Here is a 25,990-nt window from a genome sequence, read left to right on the forward strand (position 1 = left end):
GGAGTAGGTGGTTGAGGAGGCGGTGGATGTGGCGGTGTAGGTGGAAGCAGCGGTGAGGAGGTAGCCTACACTGGTTTTTGGTTGAAATTCTTTTTTTTTTTTTGTAATTGGGGTACACCACAAAACATTGGGAAATATAACCTGTGATAACCCCCTCCACCCATGCTAAACAAACGTTCAGACAATACACTGGCTGCAAGGCGTAAAGGGCAAGCTCAGGCCATGTGCCCAATTTGGAGACCCAGAAGTTGAAGGGGGCAGACCCATCAATCAGTACATGTAGACGTGTACACATACTGCTCCACCATGTCGCACGTCCCCGTGATGTCCACGATCCAATTGGAGATCTGCTCTATCAACTTTCGATGTTCTTTTCTGAGCCTACCATTTTGATCACGGTTAGCGGCGAATCAGGGTTCCATGCCGGAGAGGGAGCGTGAGAAAGGGAGACCACATCCAAGGGAGGTTAATTGTTTGAAATTAAGTATGATCGAACGGAAAAGTGGGACAAATTATTGAAGCGCAAATGTAGGACAAGTTGTTAAAGTTTTAGCATTGAATGAAAGGAGGGGGCGCGCATCAATTAACCCCTTCAGGACACAGCCTTTTCAGGACATTAAAGGGTTTCTATCACTTCGCTGCACATATTTAGCTGTCAGACACTAGCGATCCGCTAGTGTCTGCTCTGCCCAACCATCCTAATATAATTGCTTTTGGGGCAGCCGTTTTGCAAAAAAAAAAAGAACTTTTATTAATATGCTAATGAGCCTCTAGGTGCTATGGGGGCGTCATTAGCACCTAGAGGCTCCGTCTACCTTCAGAAACTGCCGCCGCCCAGCGCGTCCCTCCAGCCCGCCCCTCCAGCCCGCCCATCTCCTCCTGAATGCGATCCTCCTTGTGAGCGTATGTATTCTGCGTATGCGCAGTGAATGTCTGACCGCTTCCTTGCTCAGACATCTCGCCTGCGCGATGACTCCATAGTGCTCCGAGGAACAGGCGCAGTGGAGATGTCTGAGCAGGGAAGCTGTCAGACATTCACTGCGCATGCGCCGAATACAGGCGCTCACAAGGAGGATCGCATTCAGGAGGAGATGGGCGGGCTGGAGGGAGGCGCTGGGCGGCGGCAGTTTCTGAAGGTAGACGGAGCCTCTAGGTGCTAATGACGCCCCCATAGCACCTAGAGGCTCATTAGCATATTAATACAAGTTCTTTTTTTAGCAAAACGGCTGCCCCAAAAGCAATTATATTAGGATGGTTGGGCAGAGCAGACACTAGCGGATTGCTAGTGTCTGACAGCTAAATATGTGAAACCGAAGTGGTAGAAACCCTTTAAGGACCAGGCCATTTTTTTGCAAATCTTTGACCAGTGTCACTTTATGTGGTGATAACTTTAAAACGCTTTTACTTAGCCAGGCCATTCTGAGATTGTTTTTTCATCACAGATTGTACTTCATGACACTGGTAAAATGGAGTAAAAAAACTTTTTTATTTATAAAAAATACCAAATTTACCCAAAATTTTGAAAAATTTGCAAATTTCTAACTTTAAATTTCTCTACTTCTACAATACATAGTAATAACTCCAAAAAAAGTTATTAATTAATATACCCCATATGTCTACTTCATGTTTGGATCATTTGGGGAATGCTATTTTATTTTTTGGGGACATTACAAGGCTTAGAAGTTTAGAAGCAAATCTTGGAACTTTTCAGAAATTTTCAAAAACCCATTTTTTTAGGGACCAGTTCAGGTTTGAAGTCACTTTGTGAGGCTTACATAGAAACCACCCAAAAATGACCCCATGTTAGATACTATATCCCTCAAGGTATTCAAAACTGATCTCACAAACGATGTTAACCCTTTAGGTGCTCCTTAAGAGTTATTGACAAATGGGGATGAAATTTCAGAATTTCATATTTTTTGCCAATTTTTCAATTTTAACCCATTTTTTCCAGTAACAAATCAAGGGTTAACAGTCAAACAAGACTATCTTTATTGCCCTGACTCTGCCGTTTACAGAAACACCCATATGTGGTCGTACACTACTGTACGGCCACACAGTAGGGCTTAGAGGGAAAGGTGCGCCATATGGTTTTTGGAAGGCAGATTTTGCTGGACTGGTTTATTTACACCATGTCCCATGCACCCCTAGAGTAGAAACTCCATAAAAGTGACCCCATCTAAGAAACTACACCCCTCAAGGTATTCAAAACTGATTTTACAAACTTTGCTAACCCTTTAGGTGTTGCACAAGAGTTAAAGGCAAAGGGGGATGAAATTTTAGAATTTAATTTTTTTTGCCTATTTTTCAATTTTAACCCATTTTTTCCAGTAACAAATCAAGGGTTAACAGTCAAACAAGACTATCTTTATTGCCCTGACTCTGCCGTTTACAGAAACACTGGGGTTTATAAAGTTTGTAATCAGTTTTGAATACCTTAAGGGGTGCATTTTCTTAGATGGGGTCACTTTTAGGGATTTTTTTTTAGTTTTTTTTTTTTGCCTTCCTCTGGATCAACTTGCAGGGTGACAGGCCGAACTGGATGGACAAATGTCTTTTTTCGGCCTTATGTACTATGTTACTATGTTACTCTAGGGGGGCTTCTAAAGGGACATGGTGTCAATAAAAAAGGCCATCAAAATCTGCTTTCCAGAAACAGTGTTGGTCCTTTCCTTTTGAGACTCCCTTTTACTGGTACAGCAGTTTACAACCACAAATATGGCGTTTCTGTAAACTGCAGTATCAGGGTAATAAATATCACTGACAGCTGGCGTGCAGCATGACGTAGGACGTGCTGCAGGCTCCGCCCCCCTCCTGCCTTGTGCCGCCCGTCTCTCCTCGCTCCCAATTAATTGATCCGCGGTGTGGCGTGGTGTGATCCCCGGACCGGCTGACGCTCCGTTTCCGCCTGGAGTCTGGTGGCCAGGACGGGCTGCTGGGGGAGCTCTGTGGCGCTGAATGTGGGTTACAGCATACGGTGAGAGGGCATGGTGGTCGCCCTGCACGGCGCATGAACTTTCAAAGAGCTCCAGGCTGGGGAGTCGCATGTACCTGGCGTACTGTGGGCTGTGAGAGGGATCTGCAGGCAGCCTGTGTGGCGCATGAACCCCCAGGGGAACACCAACTCGGCTTTCTGTGTGGATGAAATGTACCGTGGGCTGTGAGATGAGATGGCAGCCGACCTGTGAGTTTTTTATGAATTGCTGAGGGACCCCAAGTCGGCGTTTTATCTGTCAACTCTCCACTAAGCAGCAGGCCATAGAGATGTCTGTGAAGGGGACTGCATTCGCTGTCTGTGACCTGGAGCCACCTTGTTGTTTTGGACCTGTTGACTGAATGATCCCCGGACGGGCAAGTGTGAATGCTACCTGCTTAACCATTTAACTGTGTCATTAACACTCAACTAACTGAACCTCATGTTAAAAGGCCTCTAATCGAGGGGTTACATTGATCAGTCTACTAACAAACATTAACAAGTTGAATACTCCCAAATGTTTTGAGTGACTTCCCGGGCTGAGGTAAAGCGGGCTACCAATGTACGCTTTAAAGGGTCACTCTGAAGGACCTGTGGAATAGGGGGGGGTCTTTACGGCCTAGGTTAAATGGTGTTTTTTTTCCTCTGTGATAGATCAATGTGGTAGTTTAAAAGTCTGAACATGGCCCCTAAAACACAAAATAGGAAATCCTTGGGCACTACGTCCCCAAAAGGTCAGAAAATAAAAGCCCTAGATCAGTGATCGCTAACCTTGGCACTCCAGCTGTGGTAAAACTACAACTCCCAAAATGCCCCCCTTGCTTGGCTGCTCTCAGAACTCTATAGAAATAAATGGAGCATGCTGGGAGTCGCAGTTTCACCACAGCTGGAGTGCCAAGGTTAGCCATCACTGCCCTAGATCTAATATAGAGGTACTTAAGATCCTCCCCTACAAAAACAAGAGGTACATTGAAAACCACTGCCCGCCCAGAGGAGAAGGAAGAACCTAGGAAAGCTGTAATGCTTCCTGATAACTCAGATAAGGAGGCTATAGATAACCGGATACATATGCGCATGGAAATAATTGAGCAAAAATTGGGGGACATCCTGGATACTCTAAAAATTACTAACCAAGCCTTAGGAACATTGACAACTACCGTGTGCTCAATGCAAATTGATATTTCTCTCATCAGGGACGATATGGATAAAATTTGTCATAGGGCAAATGAAACGGAAAAATCCCTTACTGTTACTAAAAATGAAGTCTCTTTAATGGGAAAGGAAATTGAGATTGATTTAGAACATAAGGCCCTTAAGGAAAAACTAACTGACTTGGAGGACAGGTCACGCAGGGGGAATATCAGATTGAAAGGTTTCCCTGAGGGATCAGAGGGGGACGACCCAGGGGGGTTCATTCAGAAATGGCTGATGAACTCCCTGGGCCGAGAATCCTTTTCATCATTATTTATAGTTGAGCGGGCACACAGAGCCCCTAATAAAAAAAACGCCCCCTGGTGCCCTACCACGCAGCCTCCTTGCTAAAATTCTGTGCGTTAATGATCAGGATAAAACATTAAGGCAAAAGAGAGAACTAGGTGATTTGATGTACAATGGAAATAAAATCTCGATCTTTCCTGACTATTCCTTTTCTACTCAACTTAAAAGAAGGCAGTTCGGGGAGATTAAGAAATGTCTTATTAAAGCTAACGTTAAATATTCAATGTTATTCCCGGCTAAATTAAGAATAGTATCTGCTTTTTTTTCCTCAAGTTCTGAGGAGGCTTCTGCTTGGTTGGACGCCAGGGGGATATGAGAATCTCTGTTAGGCGGTCCTTTTTCTTTTTTCTGTGTTTAATTAGGATTTATCTTTCTCCCTTTGGGTCTTTGTTGCTCCTTTCACCGCATATATAGCATGAAAGAAACTGTGAGGAGTGGTATGGGGAGAGGGGTGTGTGTGGGGGGGAGGCCTAGGCGATGTGTAAGAGGAGCATGGGTCTTAATTGCCCTGTGCGCCATGGGGAGGGGGGGGGGGAAGCGTTTTCACTGCTACAGGACCCGATGTAGAACCAGAAAGGGAGCGGATAATACTGACCACCCACCATTGCTGAGTAAATGTCACGTATTTTGACATGGAATGTCCGCGGATTGGCGGACAAGCTTAAACGGAGGGTGGTCTACGATACCATCTGTAGACATTTACCTGCTATCGTGGGGCTACTTGAGACTCATTTAACTGCTGAAAAAATGTATTATATGCGAAAACCTTGGAGTAAGTGTATTTATCCATAGAAGTGTAGATTATGATCCATATGATCAATGGGTTGATAAAGAGGGAAGATTTGTATTTTTACATGGCCGGTGGATGGGACTGGTATGCGTGCGCGCGTTTGTATATATTCCTCCCTTCTTCTCTTCTGAGGTGTTGAGAAAACTTGCGGAATATGTATGTAAGAGGGATTCGTGCCCTATATTAGTGCTGGGAGATTTTAATTCTGTTATGGATAATTAGGATAGAGTATCTATGATTAGTGGAGGGGGGAGCGTTAATGATCAGTCCACGACCCTTAGCGGGATCTGTCAGGAGTTGGGCCTTACGGATGTGTGGCGGAATCTGTATGGGGAAAAAATCGCTTTCTCATGTTTCAGCAGATCCTGCAGGGTCATGTCTAGGATAGACTTATCCCTGGCGAGCCCTGAATTTTTGGTACGGATACAAAAAATGAAGTATGAGCCACATGGCATATCCGACCATACTCCAATGTTGCTGTTGATGGTTGATTCTGTGTCTTTAAAGGGGAGAAAACCTTTTAGGCTAAATCCACACTGGATCCAGGTGGTCGGTGACCAAGAAAGAATCAGGGAAGATATTCTAGAATTTTGGGCATTAAATTACGGTTCCACACATATACACTCCCTGAAGGCTATGATAAAAGGGGTATACTGGAAGAGAATCAGGAAAAAAAAGGGCGGAATATGCTAACACTGAAAAGGAATTGGCAGAGAGGGTTGGGGCTTTGGAGGTAGATCTGGCCAGACAGAACGGGGAAAATGCTGGTCTATTAATGGAGGCTAAGAGGGAATATCAGACCTTCCTATATGAAAAAGCACAACACAAATCCTTTTTTGTGGGACAGCGGGCCTTCTTTGATAAAGGAAAAACAGGCAGAATGCTGGCATCTGTAGTCGCTAATCAAAAGACCCAATAAAGCAAATTAAGCTGTCTTCCGGTGTGCTAACTAACGATTATTTAAATATCAAATCTGCCTTCATAGAATATTTTACAAAATTATATCAGGCGGAAGATGGAGACTCAGTATTATTATTTTTTTTTTGATAACTTGGTACTCCCTCGCCTCTCCGATCAAGATCGTTTAAAATTCGCCAAACACTCTTGAAGAGTTGGAGTCTACCGTTGATGGTATAAAAAGCAATACGGCCCCGGGCCGAGACGGATTACCTTTTAATTTATATAGAGTATATCGTAAAGCGCTATTGCCTCTCCTTCTTCAAATGTTTAATGAATCTTGGAGGAGCGGTTTACTCCCTGCGTCCTTGAGGGAAACTTCTATCTCTCTAATCTTGAAGGATAAAGATAAGACTGAAGTTGGGTCGTATCGCCCAATTTCATTACTTAATACCGACTACAAGATATTAGCTAAATTGCTTGCTAATAGGCTGAGGGGGGTTATACACTGTCTGATCCATCCGGATCAGACGGGTTTCATTTCAAAACGAAACATACAATCTAATATCCGCCGAGCCTTCCTTAACATATATGTTGGAGATGGGGAGGACTGCTACATCCTGTCTAGATGCCGAGAAGGCCTTTGACAGGGTGGAGTGGCCCTTCCTATGGGGAACTTTGAATAGAATGAACCTGGGTGAATACTTCATTAAATAGATACAGTTGCTTTATTGTGGATCCACTGCCAGTATAAAGATAAATGGTATTGACTCTGAACAGTTCCCCCTACAGCGAGGCACCCGTCAGGGATGTCCCCTCTCACCCCTGATATTTGCCCTGGCGTTAGAGCCCCTTGCATGCAGAATCCGACAGTCTAAAGAGATTGTTGGCTTCGGAGGGAGAGGAGAGGAAGATAAAATTAGTTTGTATGCGGATGATATTCGTTTTTTTGAGGCAGGGGTGGAAAGCCGTTCCATCTGTTATGAATATCTTGGAAGAATCTTTTTATTATCAGGCTATAAAGTAAATTGGGATAAGTCTGAACTTCTACCCCTTGCTCGAATACCCCCCGATGGCGTTTTAGGTATCAGGCCACTCGGTCTTACCGACTCTATACGATATCTGGGTATTAGAATTAGTGCAGATTTGACTAGATATAATCTTCTAAATATAACCCCTATGATTAATAAGGTGAGGGAGAAGATTCGCACTTGGCAGAAGCTGCCTTTGTCACAGGCAGAAAGGATTGCACTGGTTAGGATGGTGGTTCTCCCCATCATTCTATACCCCTTGATAGCCTGTCCGATATGGATCGACGTTTCATTCTTTGGTCTGCTGGATAGATTACTGAATGAGTTAATCTGGGGGAGGGGAAGGGTCAGGATCAAGCAAAAATGCCTTTGGCTCTCAAAGAGATGGCAGTCTTTCCCTTCCATTCCTTCAGGGATACTATATTGCAGCTTAGATAATGTGGTGGGTTGGACGAGGGGGAGACCACCAGTCTGCGACGCTGATGAGTATTAAATCAAGGGATTTTCAGGGGCCGTATGGAGATATTTTTTCTATTCTGGAGACTGGACATCCGGGGAAAAGGAAAAAACAGTGTTTAATTAGCGATACGTTAGGGTTTGGAATAAAATTAAAAAGATACTGGGTGTAAGAAGTCCCACTTATTTTACTCTACTTTGGCACAATTATAATTTGAAAGATTTTATGTTAATTGAAGATTACAAATATTGGAATTCACGTGGCATTAACCGCTTAACTCATAATATCACATAGTAGTATTACACCTATAGATCTATAGATGAATTAATGAAGGATACAAAAGTTACTTTTTTAAATAGATATATATATGCACAAATTAGTCATGCATTTATGAGCACTCAGGATAAGTCTTCTGATTATTAGGGCAAATTCCTTTTTGGATTATTGTTTTAAATTTAAGGATACACAACTCACCCTTTCTCAAATATCAGATTTTGGGACTGTCTAGGGGAAATAACATTCAAAAGCGAGGGAGGCTGGGAAGCTGAACTGGGCGATAGAAGCAATTTGGATTGGGACATAGTCTATCAAAGCATTAAAAAAAGTATAGATTTCCCAAAAATATAGATTGATGCAGTTCAAAATTGTACATCGCCTATACTAATCCCCCGTCTTCCTCGCCAAAATATATAAGGAAAAGGAGGATACGTGCTGGAAGTGCTCGGCAGAAAATGCTGGTCTAAGTCACCTGTTATGGAATTGTCAAGAGGTAGGTGGTTTTTGGACCAGCATTTATGAAGAACTATATAGAAGATATAAGATTAAATTGAATCGTTGTTTTATTCAGGCAATATTAAGGCTCGGTTCACACCTGAGCGTTTTACAGCGCGTTCCTACGCGCTGTAAACGTGCAACAGGCAAGAACCAATGGTTCCCTATAGTAATGGTTCTCACCTGAGCGTTTTACAGCGCGTACGATCGCTCTGTAAAACGCCCGACGCACCAAGAAGTACATGAGCTTCTTTGGGGCGTCTTGTCGCGCGTTCCCGTACATAGACTTCCGGGAACGCGCGACAATGGGCGTGCGATTGCAAACGCCGGTACACTCGCGCACACAGAGCGCTCAACCACGAACGCTCAGGTGTGAACCCAATTTAACGCCCTATCAGAAACGAGTGTGTCTGGAGGGTTTCATGGCCGCAAAGGCCTTGATAGTTAAATATTGGGGCACCCAAAATAGCCCCAGCTTCCCCGAGTGGAGGGCTTGGATAGATACCATCGACGCCTATAGAGGAATAGCAAGAAAATCAGAGTAATGTTTGAAAGTGTTGTTGTTTTTTTTTTTTTTTTTGCTCCTAAGATTGGTCATATATAGTATTGGAAATTGATACCAAGCGGTAATAAGGGTACAGTCTGGCCACGCAGCAGTGAATTAAAGGGGGGAGGATGTGTAAATGGGGTTAATTATATTGATTTCTGTATAATTACTCGTTGTTTTTAGATTGTATGTAATGAAAATTCATATATTTGGCTTAGAAAAGTCTTTTTTTTAAAAAAAATCACTGACAGATTTCACTGTAAATGGAATTCTGCATCTACTATGTATTGTGAAAAATGTTATACTGTAGGAGCCAAAGAAAGCTAAATTGTTAATACATACATCTAAATCAATAAAACATGTGGGGGCTCATCCCTTGATAAGGAGGATGCGTATGACAACAGGAACGTGGGGTCATCCTCACTGGGGCACTCTGAGGCAAGGCGGGCGTATGCCTCCTCGGCCGAGAACGTCCGGCAGGCCATAGGGGAGTGTGTGTGTGTATGCGTGTGTGTGAATCTTTATTAGGTGTGCGTGTGTGTGAGCGCATCGCCCACCCGTGCCCAACAGTGGTCGGACGCAAAGAGTGCCGGCCACAGAGAGCGCATGCAAAGAGAAAAGGAAAAAAAAAAAAAAATTGCACTGCCAAAAAGTGTGTGTGTTGGTGGGGGGGTGGGGGGGGGGGGGTCTAGGGTCACACAGCTAACTGCTGGGGACTCCAGACACCCGATCAGGGGGCTCACAGACCAAAAAAGATTTTTTTTTTTTTTTACCTAATCTAACCCTAAACTTGCCCTATCTACCCCTGCCTACACCTCCCACTACCTGCCTGCCCCTGCCTCCTAAGGTGCCTAATGGCACCAAAAACTTACAAGTTGGTGGGCAGCACGATCTCCTGCTGCTCTCCCTGCTCCACGGACCGGGATGAGGGAGGAGAGCAGCGGCGGAGATTCAAACTTGCCGCGCTCCGCCCACATGCCGCATGGGGACCAATGGCAGGCGATCCTGAGAGGTGACGTGATCGCCGCCTCACAGGATCGCAGGACTGTGATCGGTGGTGTATAATCACACCACTGACCACCGTCCTTTCCGGGTTATCGAGTCATCAAAGACCGGAATAACCCGGAAACGCAGAAAACCACAGGTCTGAATTGACCTGCGGTTTTCTGCGATTGCCGACATCGGGGGGGGGGGGGGGGGGGGTCATTGGTACAGAGGTACAGGCGGTGAAATTTATGTACCTATCACCTATGCAGAGCAGAGGTTTAATCACGGCAAAAATGGTAAAATGTCACCCAAGAATGTACCAGACAAATTAGTGAAATGTTTTTACCTGTCTACTAGGTATAGCAGAGGTATATCACAGCCAAAAAAAATTGAATTTCACCCGAATATGTAACAGACAAATTAATGAAATTACATAAAATAAGTACAAATAAAAAATAAAATTGATTTATGAGGTGGAGGTCCATATGGAGTAGGAGTTTGATGAGGCGGTGATGGCAATCAGTCTGCTTAAACTAATAACACACAAATAATTAAATGTTACCATGTTTTTATTGAACACACCATGTAAACATTCACAGTGTAGGTGGAAAAAGTATGTGAACCCCTAGACTAATGACATCTCGAAGAGCTAATTGGAGTAAGGTGTCAGCCAACTGGAGTCCGATCAATTAGATGAGATTGGAGGTGTTTGTTACAGCTGCCCTGCCCTATAAAAAACACACATCAGTTCTGGGTTTGCTTTTCACAAGAAGCATTGCCTGATGTGAATGATGCCTCGCACAAAAGAGCTCTCAGAAGACCTACGATTAAGAATTGTTGACTTGCATAAAGCTGGAAAGGGTTATAAAAGTATCTCCAAAAGCCTTGCTGTTCATCAGTCCACAGTAAGACAAATTGTCTATAAATGGAGAAAGTTCAGCACTGCTGCTACTCTCCCTAGGAGTGGCCGTCCTGTAAAGATGACTGCAAAAGCACAGCGCAGACTGCTCAATGAGGTGAAGAAGAATCCTAGAGTGTCAGCTAAAGACTTACAAAAGTCTCTGGCATATGCTAACATCCATGTTAGTGAATCTACGATATGTAAAACACTAAACAAGAATGGATTTCATGGGAGAATACCACAGAGTAAGCCACTGCTGTCCAAAAAAAACCATTGCTGCACGTTTACAGTTTGAACAAGAGCACCTGGAGGTTCCACAGCAGTACTGGCAAAATATTCTGTGGACAGATGAAACTAAAGTTGAGATGTTTGGAAGAAACACACAACACTACGTGTGGAGAAAGAGGCACAGCACACCAACATCAAAACCTCATCCCAACTGTGAAGTATGGTGGTGGGGGCATCATGGTTTGGGGCTACTTTGCTGCGTCAGGGCCTGGGCGGATTCCTATCATCGAAGGAAAAATGAATTCCCAAGTTTATCAAGACATTTTGCAGGAGAACTTAAGGCCATCTGTCCACCAGCTGAAGCTCAACAGAAGATGGGTGTTGCAACAGGACAACGACCCAAAGCATGGAAGTAAATCAACAACAGAATGGCTTAAACAGAAGAAAATACACCTTCTGGAGTGGCCCAGTCAGAGTCCTGACCTCAACCTGACTGAGATGCTGTGGCATGACCTCAAGAAAGAGAGACAGCCCAAGAATGTTGATTCACACCAGACAGCCCAAGAATGTTGCTGAACTGAAACCGGAATGGTCAAGAATTACTCCTGACTATTGTGCTCGTCTGATCTTCAACTACAGGAAATGTTTGGTTGAAGTTATTGCTGCCAAAGGAGGTTCAACCAGTTATTAAATCCAAGGGTTCACATGCTTTTTCCACCTGCACTGTGAATATTTACTAGTGATGAGCGGCAGGGGTCATATTAGAATTCGAGATATTTAGCAAATATTTCGTAGAATATTCCTTGAATATTCGCGAATTCGAATATTTGTTGGGAGTAGTTTTGACTGCGAATTTTCATAATGCTAATTTTTGTAATGAGATTCTTCGTAATGCAAATTTTCGTTATGAGAATCAATGAGATCGTGAAAACTCAGATGGTATATTCTAACCCCCAGGTGTTTCCATGGTGACGGGGACGCTTGTGGAGGAGGAGTATGCCAAAGTGGAACAACTGTACAGATTTAAAAAAAATATATATATACGAATATTCTAAAAAACGAATATATTCGATATACAGATGTCACATGGTTAGCACTCCTTTTTTCTGAGATTTCGGAGTTTGGCTATCTAATCTAAGCAAACACCTTCAATTGCTTTTCAATGGCTTTTGTCTCAAGATAATAAAATGAGTTAAGAACATTGAGTTAACAGCGGGAGTGCTAACCATGGTACATCACCATGATGTATCAACAACAGTAGTAGTAGTCCATAAATGGTTAATAGTTACCACCAATTGCAGGATTCAGTTATCCCCGCCACCAACAATTTGAATACAAGAAAAATGGTGGTTATAGTAGCAGTGGTGTTTGATGGTAATAATGACTTGTAGCAGCATCTGTTTTGGCACAGTTCAATAGTATAGAGTTAGTCTATTTAATTAAATTTAGCTCTGGATACTTGCCAGGAATTTATTTTAAAGCAACCGTGTTGGGTACATTAGTGAGAAGCATTTATGTATTTTCGTTGTTTTGTAGAGTTACACTGGTTAGGGTGGTGTCCCACTCAATGTACAGTGTACTCACCCCCCTTGATCACGGTGCCTGAGTTGTCGCTCCTGTTTAGTATCCACCTGTGCACTTGTTCCTGCCGCGGCTCGGCGTCTCACGTGACAATTGTGGTTCTCACTTTAAAATCCCGTGGTATTCAAAAGGCTGCTGTAATATTCGTTGACAGCAAAAATTCAACTAACAATCGCTGTTGGTTATATCGCTTGCCAGTAATGTCCGAAAGCTTTTGATCGCTTTTTCGCAATATTTGTGTGGGCATTTCGGAATGTCTGCTAAACGCGTTTAGAGGTTCAAACCTCTTCCTCAATAGCCATATCTGAAACTCCACAAAATCACTCCTTATATAGCTTGTCTGTTGTTTGGAAAACCTGGAGTCAATTGTTCCAAAAACCCGGAAAAGTAATTTGATGATTAGAATATAAATAACATTCAAAAGGTTAAAATCAGGTAACAATATATAATAAATATATATAGCTTAGTATAAATTACTTAGTATAGATTTTCGATATATGAAAAAACGCATGTGCGAACATATCCAATGTTGCCCCGTAGGATTTCCAGTCATTCACTGGGGCTTATTAAGTGAAGGGTAAAAACATAGTCATAAAGTGAGTATACAGTCGTGGCCAAAAGTTTTGAGAATGACACAAATATTAGTTTTCACAAAGTTTGCTGCTAAACTGCTTTTAGATCTTTTGTTTCAGTTGTTTCTGTGATGTAGTGAAATATAATTACACGCACTTCATAAGTTTCAAAGACTTTTATCGACAATTACATCACATTTATGCAAAGAGTCAGTATTTGCAGTGTTGGCCCTTCTTTTTCAGGACCTCTGCAATTCGACACTGCATGCTCTCAATCGACTTGTGGGCCAATTCCTTACTGATAGCAACCCATTCTTTCATAATCACTTCTTGGAGTTTGTCAGAATTAGTGGGTTTTTGTTTGTCCACCTGCCTCTTCAGGATTGACCCCCAAGTTCTCAATGGGATTAAGATCTGGGGAGTTTCCAGGCCATGGACCCAAAATGTCAGCCAAGTGGCTCGAGGACCAAAATGTTATCACTTTTGCCTAATGGCACGGTGCTCCATCGTGCTGGAAAATGCATTGTTCTTCACCAAACTGTTGTTGGATTGTTGGAAGAAGTTGCTGTTGGAGGGTGTTTTGGTTCCATTCTTTATTCATGGCTGTGTTTTTGGGCAAAATTGTGAGTGAGCCCACTCCCTTGGATGAGAAGTAACCCCTCCACATGAATGGTCTCAGGATGCTTTACTGTTGGCATGACACAGGACTGATGGTAGCGCTCACCTTTTCTTCTCCGCACAAGCCTTTTTCCTGATGCCCCAAACAATCGGAAAGAGGCTTCATCGGAGAATATTAATTACTGATGTCCAAAGGACTAGTTTACACCTGTTAATCCAGCACCTACTCAATTTCCTAATACTTAACTTTTATTGATATGCTAATAAACTAACTTGACAATTGTTAAAATTCCAATGCATCGCAGTCCTCACTATTCTATTTCGGTCACTATAGTGTTGTACAGCATCCCCTATTAATATAGGGTACAGGTCACTGCTGGATTCTACTAGCGCCGCTGGCTGCGCGCTGCCAGCTCGCTATTTATTTAGTTTCGTGATTGCCCTTATGCTGTTTAGGGCTGCAACTTGCACTGTATTAAAATTGAAGCTTCACGCTGCCCCCCGACATGTTTCGCCGTTGCCGGCGTCTTCAGGGGTTAGGGCAGAGTGTGACACTCTGCCCTAACCCCTGAAGACGCCGGCAACGGCGAAACATGTCGGGGGGCAGCGTGAAGCTTCAATTTTAATACAGTGCAAGTTGCAGCCCTAAACAGCATAAGGGCAATCACGAAACTAAATAAATAGCGAGCTGGCAGCGCGCAGCCAGCGGCGCTAGTAGAATCCAGCAGTGACCTGTACCCTATATTAATAGGGGATGCTGTACAACACTATAGTGACCGAAATAGAATAGTGAGGACTGCGATGCATTGGAATTTTAACAATTGTCAAGTTAGTTTATTAGCATATCAATAAAAGTTAAGTATTAGGAAATTGAGTAGGTGCTGGATTAACAGGTGTAAACTAGTCCTTTGGACATCAGTAATTATTATTTTTGAGTGCAAAACACCGCATCCAGCACAAAGGGAAAGCCCAGTTTTTTGTCATCGGAGAATATGACTTTGCCCCAGTCCTCAGCAGTCTATTCACCATATTTTCTGCAGAAGATCAATCTGTCCCTGATGATTTTTTTTAGAGAAGTGGCTTCTTTGCTGCCCTTCTTGACACCAGGCCATCTTCCAAAAGTCTTCGTCTCACTGTGCGTGCAGATGCGCTCACACCTGCCTGCTGCCATTCCTGAGCAAGCTCTGCACTGGTGGCACTCCGATCCCGCAGCTGAATCCTCTTTAGGAGACGATCCTGGCGCTTGCTGGACTTTCTTGGACGCCCCGAAGCCTTCTTAACAAGAATTGAACCTCTTTCCTTGAAGTTCTTGATGATCCTATAAATTGTTGATTGAGGTGCAATCTTAGTAGCCACAATATCCTTGCCTGCGAAGCCGTTTTTATGCAACGCAATGATGGCTGCACGCGTTTCTTTGCAGGTCACCATGGTTAACAATGAAAGAACAATGATTTCAAGCATCACCCTCCTTTTAACAGGTCAAGTCTGCCATTTTAACCCAATCAGCCTGACATAATGATCTCCAGCCTTGTGCTCGTCAACATTCTCACCTGAGTTAACAAGACTATTACTGAAATGATCTCAGCAGATCCTTTAATGACAGCAATGAAATGCAGTGGAAAGGTTTTTGGGGGGCTTAAGGTAATTTTCATGGCAAAGAAGAACTATGCAATTCATCTGATCACTCTTTATAACATTCTGCAGTATATGCAAATTGCTATTATAAAAAATTAAGCAGCAACTTTTCCAATTTCTAATATTTATGTAATTCTCAAAACTTTTGGCCACGACTGTAGTTAAGAAGATTGAAATCAGTAACAATATAATAAATTATTTTAATACTATCCAGAAAGGTTTCAGAGGCCTAGTAGCAGATTTTTAGTTCGCTGGTTGTGGTCTGGATAGGGACTCTGTACTTCCTAGCATACTCCTAGCCAAACACACTGCTTGGTGGCTCTTGGTCAATAATATCATATTACAATCATAATCATATGCAATTGGTATTACATTCATTTTGACTATAATGTTATAATATTATAGTCTTAAGGAGCTAAAATATGCAATAGTCAAAGAGTAACTAAATATATGTTAGACTGGACACAACCCCATGTACACTATACACTAGCATCTATAAAATAATCTGATATTAAAATGGTTGTTCCATCAGCACAAACCCTTTACATATATACAAATGAAGGCAGCTCCCCTACAATGTCCGTCACATCTGACACCTAATTCTGTGCACGGATGAATCCAGAGTCGGATCTCTACTTAGGACCCCTCAGAGACATGCTGGCAATAGTGGCTCCTGTTCTAGTGGACTTGTATAGACATGTATTAAAATGTCCACTCACTTGAATTGGTTCTGTGTGCATTTTCCCTTCAGTGTCTGTTTTCTCTGGGCGACGCTGCTTGAGGTCACATATTAAATGGGTTTTTCCAAAAGTAAAATATTGATGACCTTTCTTCGGGTTAGGTCATCAATATCTGATCGTGGGCGTCTGGCTCTCGGCACCCCCACCTATCAACTGTTTGAAGAGACCACAGCTTTGCGTTGAGTGCCGTGGCCTCCTCAAAGCATACCAAGCACAGCACCATACATTATATAGTGGCTGTGCTTGGTATTGCAGCCTGGGACATTCACTTGAATAGGACCCCTACAGATAAGATATTGGTAACTTGTTATTGAGGATAGGTCCTCCTGTTATCTGCTGTGGTCTCAAACTCCTCTCCAAATTTGAACTTCAACTCTGTAGTCTTCAGGCTGCTCTGTTTTTTTAGGGGGATTCTTCTCTCCATTTTTCGATATGACTACATTTGGCTTTGCCATGGCACCAGCTTTTCTTGTGGCAAAGTCAACCCCTGTAAAACGAAGAACATGGAGTAGATAAGAAATCCTCTAAATACATGACTGGCTGACACTGTCGTATTACTTTCAGTAGTCACATGCCCATTTTGCTAGTCCCGGCACAATTTAACCCCTTGCACATCATTTTGTAGCAACTTGTAAATAAGATAACAGAAGGTCAATCTGCAATAATCGATAAATGCATTTCAATAACAACCCAGCAAGCAACATATACGCTTACAGTGAGAACTATACTGTACGTCCATGAACAGTTAGATTTTGTAAATAATTTTTGTAACTGTTCTCTCAATACAAATCATTAATTTTTCAGTATGGGAACTTCTTGTGTAAACCACATCTGAGCAGTCTGACAATTCTCCTTGATTTAAAGGGATTTTCCAGGCTCCTGATGATGACCTACCCTCAGGATAGGTCATTATTATCCAATCAATGAGGGTCCATCATCCCGCACCCCCATCGATCAGCTGTTCCCTGTAGCTTCCAGCACTGTGAATGGAACAGGAAGCACAGCTCCATTCAAAGTATAGTGGTCGTGTTGGTAGGGTTGCCAACCAGAATGTTTCTTTTTTTCTGGACAACTTATCCCAAAATCATGGACAACCAACACTTTTTTATGGAAATATTGGAAAAGCATAATAGACAGATTATAAGTCATACATGTCTATAGCTTAATATACTAATGAGAATGCATTATCAGCATTTAATATGAACTGTAAAATGATGATTATCACAAAAATAATTTAGTCAAGCACCACCAGCCTGAAAAAAATCATGGACACATCTATTTTTTTTATTTTTTAGACAGGAAAAACGTTGCCTATTTTTACGGACTGTCCCATAATTTCTGGATGGTTGGCAACTCTGCCTGTTGCTCGAAACTAAAAATGTTTAAACGGTATGAATAGTGTGACCTACTGCACTATTTTTGCCATCAGAAATACCCAAACCCTAACAGAAACCATACAGCCCACCCTAAAAGTCAATGAGATCCATTAGGATTCGTTTGAAAGAGGATCTATCATGGCTACATGACTCCATTATGAACGGAAGAATTGACTCTAGTGTGAACAGAACCAAAGTGCAGTTCCTGTTCCTACATTTTTGGACCCTCTTCGTCATTTCACTTAAACTGTACATCAGTACGTAGCACTTCTGCCATGATTATTTTATTATGAAGCTCAATGAGCGGCGGACTAAGAAACTGAAACCCACCAATACCAGTGGGGGACGTTATCAATACTGTATGCCAATTTTGTGCAGTACAAATGTGGCAAATGTTGGCACAGGCCACATTTTGGGCAAAAATTAGCACCTTTTTGTAAGTTATTTCTGCTGCAGTGGACCGGACAGCAGGGGCAACATGTGAGGCATAGTGGGCCGATGGGGGTAGTAGTTCATCTACTCACGGTTAGCAGTTATCATCTTCTGACGATTGTGAAGTGAACATAGTTCATGGAAGAGTTGGGATTTAAAGGCAGATCCTTGATCTGTGAGAATCTTTTCAGGGCATCCATAGGGCAACAGGAAATTCTTCCAGAAAACGTTTGCAGCGGTTTTGGCTGTCAAGTCTTTAACAGGTATAGCTACTACAAATTTGGTGTAGTGATCAATTATTGTCAAGGCGTAGGTATATCCTGAGCCACTTGGTTCTAGCTTTACGTGATCAATGGCCACTATCTCTAGAGGTGTTCGGCTTACAATGGGATGTAATGGTGCTCTTTGGTCATGTCTCTCATTTCTTCTAATGGCACAAATAGAACACTCTCGACTAGGGTTGAGCGAACCCGAACTGTAAAGTTTGGGTTCGGACCGAACTTTAGGATTTTTGGACCCCGGATCCGAACATTTCAGTAAAAGTTCGGTGTTCGGCGAGTTAAGGGCGCTTTTTAAAAGGCTGCAGAGCAGCCAATCAACAAGCGTTTAACTCGAGTGCCCTTAGAAGCCATCACAGCCATGCCTACTAATGGCATGGCTGTGATTGGCCAGTGCAGCATGTGACCCAGCCTCTCTACAGTTGCAAGAAAAAGTATGTGAACCCTTTTGAAATTATATGGATTTCTGCACAAATTGGCCATAACATGTGATCTGATCTTCATCTAAGTCACAACAATAGACAATCACAGTCTGCTTAAACTGATAACACACAAAGAATTACATGTTACCATGTTTTTATTGAACACACCATGTAAACATTAGTGTTGATCCCGAATATTCGAATTGCAAATTTTTATTGCGAATATCGGCACTTCGATAATTCACGAATATTTAGAATATAGTGAAATATATTCGTAATTTTGAATATTCAAGATTTTTTTTTATCAGTACACATGATCCCTCCCTGCTTCTAGCTTGTGGGCCAATGAGAAGACTGCAATATCTTTGACTTTAGGAGTAGTGTTGAATTTTCGTAATGAGGATCAAAGAGATCGTGAAAACTCAGATCCGATGGTATATTCTAACCCCTATGTGTACCCATGGTCATATTAAATGCTGATGCAATGAATGAGTTCTCATTAGTATATTAAGCTATAGACATGTATGATTTATAATCTTTGTCATTCATTATGCTTTTCCAATTTTTCCATAAAAAAAAGTGTTGGTTGTCCATGATTTTGGGATAAGTTGTCCAGAAAAAAAACATTCTGCTGGCAACCCTACCAACATGATCACTATACTTTGGAGCTGTGCTTTCTGTTCCTCTGTGCTTTATTGAAGAAATTAAGGCCATGATTAGGAACTGCAGGGTTCAATATGCGTAGGAAAGGCATGCGGTGGTGTTCTACATGGTGTCATTTTATTTCTTCAGTAATGCCTGTGAATTTTATCAAGACGCCGGAGTGCTGGATCACTTTATCTTGCATGTTCAACTACATTTTAGAACAGGGCCACACTGCAAGTTTAAGGGGTAGCTGCTCACAACACGACTCATATAATAGTTAATTAAACAAGTGATATTTTTTATGCTGATGAGACACGTCTTTACTGCTTCTGTAACAGATTTTATACACTTGTCATGATATATCTATATTATATTTGCATACATAGTATATTATATACAGAGGAAGAACAGGGTGTTGTCATTCTGACCAGACAAGCACCGTCTGCTGGGACTGTCAGTCAGTGTAACTGGAAACTGAGCCAATCGGGTTTTTATATACAAACTGAATAAACTAACGTGGTCTTAGGAGGCAGGAAATACTCAACCTCATGTGCAGTTGTGCATATATACCCGGGGGAGCAAATCCTGCACATGTGGTCCATTGCTAATGGCGATCCCCAGCAAAAAATGCATACAATGGAGGATGCCCAAAGCAGACCACAAGTGCCACAAAGACATCCTACACCAGATAATAAAGTGTGTGGATGTAATTGACTTTATGAAATAAACATTTACAAGAATAGGTGCACAACTGTGGTGGATGCAATCAACAAAATCTGACTAAACCCTCACACTGATGTTAAAATTAGACTTTAGCCAATATATATTTATATGAAGGACATACCAGAGCCCGCGTACCACGTCAAGGTATCTCTGTTCATGACATGAAGAGCTCCATCTTTTGGTTTCATAGTCTTATTACAAGAGTAAGTCTTTTTTCAGCTGAAAAAACAGCCAGATTCTGCTCATTAGCATGTTATTCCCATATGCCCATGTTTATGCAAATTCGTTTTTGACATGACAAAACTGTATAGAAAGGTTGAATATTATGTTAGAACAATCAGAAAACGTTTTGTCTCTCTAATGATATTGATCTAGGTGCGCAGGTCCACCCAAGCCATCCAACAGATCTGAAGTAACTTTAAGGCTTACTGTCTTAGTCAGATGAGAGCTGGTTTCGAATGTCTCATAGTGCACAAGGCTGCCATTGTAAGGTATGCTGACTAAGCCTGTCATCTGTCTCATGGATAGATTGATGCATATACCTGGCTTTTGGCCTATAGCCTTTGTGTGGTTGTCTATTGTATGTTGTAGATAATAGAAGTCAAAGATGCATCCACCCATCCTTTTAATGTGGTTTCCAAACCATTTTGATGGGGTTTCCATCAATTTCTAACCTTTTTTGTGAACCATACACCCTTTCTTCTTCCGAGCAGGGGGTGCCTCGTTTGATGCTCAGGTCTCCCATTGACTTTCATTGTATTAAATTGTACTAGAGAACCCGCAGTATTCGTCTGAGAACTCGGATGTGCCAAGCATAGAAATGCTCGAGCCAAACAGCAGTTCAGCCGAGCATGCTCGCTCAACACTAATCAGAAGGTTATAATAAAACTTCTACAATTGCAGATTATGCTTTCTTCTTTCAATTCCAGCACAACACTATACTACTATGGCATCGGGATAGCGGTGCCAACATGATATTGAAAGGACCTTAAGTTGGTGGTAGGTAACGGTCACATACTTAGGGTACAGTCACACAACCATATGTATTTTGAAGTCCACAAAACGCAGATCTACAAAATACGGATGTCTTCTGTGTGCTTTCTGCATCCATATATCTGTTGTGTAAAAAAATAGAACATTCATATATCAAGGGGAGAAAAACAGAACTGGATCGCACATCCACAATGCTATGCTTTGATCTAATTGAACTCGCTTCTCAGCGCAATATTAAAGTGTACAACCCCCTATACTGCATGCTGTACAAGAGGCATTGGTGTACATTTTGATCAAAAGGCATAAGCCCGGGGGGCGGAGCCTAGCGGCGCATGGAGTAGGACGCACGCCGCACTAGCTCCGGCAAGAATCCTGTCTAAATTACCCACAGCGGTGGCGATATACCTTCAACACATCCAGAGGAGCGGGAGACATAGCCAGGAAGCGGTCCGGTGAGGAGAAATACCAGCATGCCTGCAAAGAGAGGCAAAACGCCGAGCCGGCAGGACAGAGGTGTAACGGTCAGCAGAGGAAGAGACCGTAGAGCAGGACTCAAGTACAGTGCAGCAGACAAGGAGGCTGAAGTAGAAACCGGCTTTATTAAAAGAGAACTCTAACTGCCGGAGAAGCAGATTTACAATATGAACAGCTTGGGAATTCACAATAAAGATAATGGAAATTTGCATAAAGAACACAAATGAATCACAAACACAAGTACAGACAATAGCAGGCTACTCTCTTCTAGGTAGTCCTATCTGTCCCCGCTACCCGGGGTGCACCTCTACGGTGCACTAAACTAAATCCTATTCCACTATGCCCTAGCTCAGGTTAGCATCAGTGCACTCACAGTTCGGTGTCCGCACATGCAGGCAGGTACAGTCTGGGTCCCGATCTGGTTTCTTGCTTGCTTGCTTCAGCGTGGCTCAGCTCTGGCCTCTCTTTGTAGTCTCTGTAACTCTGGTTAGAGATAATCAGCAGCTCTGGACGTGTAATCAGGCAGGGCCTGGAATTCACTCACAGTTCCTCTGGTAAGTGCCTCACACTACAGCAGTCTCTCTTCTACACCAGGACACATCAGCTCAGTCAGAGAGCAAACACACTCTAATGTCCCAGATACTGTGTCAGCAGGCAGGGAGCAATCACTGTAATCTTCCCTGTGGATCTCCCTCTCAGTGCACAGTGTCCTTCTTCCTGTGTACTCAGCCACCTTCAGCCCAGGCTCTCTGCTCAGCCTGGGAAAAACACTTAACTCCTTGTCCTCTGGAAACAACTCCTCTCACTGTCCTACTCAGCCACAGTGGCCTCTGGTGGCTGGAGGGAAACATGACAGTCTGCTATATATATATGTGTTGGAAATGTTGCTGGATGATCAGGGCTGCCTCTTACAGAGGCACGATCCCAAGATGGCGCTGAGGAGGAAGAGTGGCCTGACCTGGGGGCGGCGGTGAGTCAGGGAGCGGCAGCGTGGCTGGAACGCTTCGCTCACAAGCCACACCAGTTCCCCAGCCATGTATAGGGAGAAGGAGAGGGCACCCTGTCACAAGTGGAGGAAGGCTCAGGGGAGCAAGATAGCCCCTGTAAAGATGAGCAGCAGTCCCCAGTTCAGCATGAGGAGGGGGCGAGTGCTAGCCTGTGCAGCACTGGAAAGTGTCTGCCCGTAATCAAGGCCCCTGAGCCCACCTTGAAAGATGTGATGGCGGCTATTGCTAGCTGTAACGCCACCCTCCCAGAATATGAATATTAATATTGGAAGTCTAAAAGCGGACATGTCCATTATCCGTTATGACCTGCATAAGGTGGCTGAACGCACCTCAGAAGTGGAGAGGAGGGTCTCGGATCTGGAAGATGGGGCTGTTACCCTACAGAGAGAGAGCCGGGCTGCGTCAAAGGATATAGCGGCGCTCTACGCGAAAACCGACGACCTCGAAAACCGCTCTCGACGCAATAATATAAGGCTGGTGGGCATTCCTGAGAAGTCTGAGGGCCCAGAGGCCACTGATTTTATTGAGAAATGGCTCGTGGAAAAATTCCGTGATAGAGGACTCTCTGCACTTTACGCTGTTGAACGAGCGCATAGGGTCCCCACCAGGCCTTTGCCGCCAGGACGTCCGCCACGTCCAATACTGGCTAAAATCCTGCACTATCGAGACAGAGACACTATACTGAGGGCTGCAAGGTCTCATCCTGATTTAAAAATTAATGGAGTTCAGGTGTCTCTGTTCCCTGACTATTCGTCGGATGTACAGAAAAAGAGAGCTCGCTTTGTGGAGATTAAACGGAGGCTGAGAGATTTGCAAGTACAGTACTCCATGATGTTCCCGGCCAGGCTCAGAGTGGTGGCGTTTGGATCCGCGGTGTTCTTTGAGGACTCGGATGCTGCGGTCAAGTGGCTGGATCAAAATGAGCGTCGCCTTCGGATTCCATCTACAGACACCTGAGACTGTTGGACATTCCTGTTCCTGATTGAAGTTTTGAAGTCCCAGGGACTGTCCACCCACCGTTGTGGGCATTTTCTTCTGTCTTTAGCCGGTTGCTGGAGACATCTTGTGGGTAGAGCATACGCCCGAGGTTGCTCCCCACCTTCTTAATGTGCCTGTGTACGGTATCATGCTGGATGCTGTGCTGCTTCAGGCGCTGTTGGGCCAGGTTCACAATGTTGGCCCCGAGTTCATTACTGAATCTAATTATGCTGCATATGTTTATTGTCTGGGGAGGGTTAGTTGGGTGGGGGGAGGGAGGGGGGAAGGGGTTAGCGGGGGTTAATACTGTCAAAGGTGCTATTGTTGGCAATTCTAAAATGCTGGAACGTACAGTCCTTGTATATTCTGTTGGGGAAAGTAGGGAGGAGAGGGGAGTCTGTAATCTGATGATTAACAGTGTTTTTTCCCGCAGCGGTTGGGAGGTGGGAAGGTGTAGATCTCAAATGTACTTTTCTATATGTATGCATTCTTATGGGACCTGTTACGAGAATACTTAGCTGGAATGTGAGGGGAATGGCGGATGCTACGAAGAGACACGGTCTGTGCCGGTACCTATCTAGATATCAGCCGGCAATAATATGCTTGCAAGAAACGCATGTGACCAAACAATCTATACATGTCATGCAAAAGCCGTGGCTGGGTTATTCTGTGCATTCCGTCTTCTCCTCGCATTCCAGAGGGGTTAGTATCCTAGTCCATAAGAATATCATATTTGAATGTCTCAGGGAATGTGTGGATGAAGAGGGAAGGTTTATAGGAATGCATTGTGTGGTCCAAGGGATAAGAATGGTGTTAGCGACAATCTATATACCCCCACCATTTTCCTCGGTGCCTTTAAGGAAACTTATGGAGTTTATGGCAGAATTTTCTGAACTTCCAATGTTGATAGTGGGAGATTTTAATAATGTACTTGACAGTTCGCTTGATAGATGCCAGATCACACCTAGTGGTATTAATACGGGTGAAACCTTGTTTGCAAGAATACTGAGGGAACTAGGTCTGATGGATGTATGGAGAGAGACCCACCCCCTGGACAGGAAATACTCGTGTTGCTCCTCGACTTATGGCTCCCTGTCGCGTATAGATCTGGGTCTGGTAAATGCACATATGTTCCCGTTTGTACAGAACTCAGAATATCTTGCTAGGACCCTATCTGACCACTCCTTATTTAGCATCGCCCTCGACATCTCTGTGACAGCCAGGCCGGGGGTTAGATACTGGCGATTGAATGCCTTTTGGTTAAAACTGATGGGTGAGCCGACTGATATGCTTCAATCCCTTAGGGAATATTTTTGTATAAATGAAGGGACTGCGTCTCCGTCAGTCGTCTGGGATGCAATGAAGGCCTTCCTCAGAAGATCCTTTGTTAAAACAGTCAGTCAGTCGGATTAAATCTAAATCTAGAGAGCTTGATAGGCAGAAGCAGGATAATATGAAGATAGCGGAGGAAGCTTTTGTGTTGAATCCTTCTATCATAACAAGCAATACCTTGAAGGCTAGGCAGGAGGAGTTGAGGTGTCACCTTTTGGAGGTAGCAGAGAGGAAACGACTGTTTTACAAGCAGCAATTTTTTACTGAGGGTGAGAGTGTAGGCCATATGCTCTCGGTTATCGCAAAAGCGCAGCAAGGGTCACAATGTATATCTGGCCTGTTAGATGCTGGCGGCGTCCTCAGGCGTGATACGGATAACATTTTGAATATACTGAATGATTTTTATTCCTCTCTGTATACTTCTAGGGTGACATGCTCGGATGAGGATATTGACACCTTTTTAGCCACATTGAATCTCCCTAAGCTTTCCAGGGAAGACAGTATGCGATTAGAGGAGCCGATTGCGTTGGAGGAATTGAGGGCGGCATTAGCTGCTATGGCCAACGACAAGGCTCCAGGTTTAGATGGGCTTCCGGCGGAAGTATATAAGTCCTTTTCGGAAGTGCTGCTCCCGGAACTTCTGAAGGTATTAAATTATTCCAAGGAGAGGGGGGAGTTGCCTCCGTCCATGCAGGAGGCGGTAATAGTAGTCATTCCTAAGCCGGACAAGGATCACTCTCTCCCTGACTCATATAGACCGATATCGTTGCTCTCCGCTGACGTTAAGTTGCTTGCAAAGGTCTTGGCCATGCGTCTGTCTAAGGTGATTTTGTCTATCATACACTCTGACCAGACTGGCTTCATGCCTCAGAAGTCAACGTCAATTAATATTAGAAGAGTGTTTGCCAGTATTCAACTTCCAGCTGATAATGTTGGAGATAGAGCTATCCTCTCTTTAGATGCGGCCAAGGCCTTTGACAGCATTGAGTGGCGATTCTTGTGGAGAGTTATGGCGTATATGGAATTTGGAGATGAATATATATCCTGGGTCCGGGTGCTATATTCTAAACCCAAAGCATGTACCAGGGCGAATGGAGGGGTGTC

This window comes from Bufo gargarizans, chromosome 5 (genome assembly GCF_014858855.1).
Source record: "Bufo gargarizans isolate SCDJY-AF-19 chromosome 5, ASM1485885v1, whole genome shotgun sequence".
NCBI lineage: Eukaryota > Metazoa > Chordata > Amphibia > Anura > Bufonidae > Bufo > Bufo gargarizans.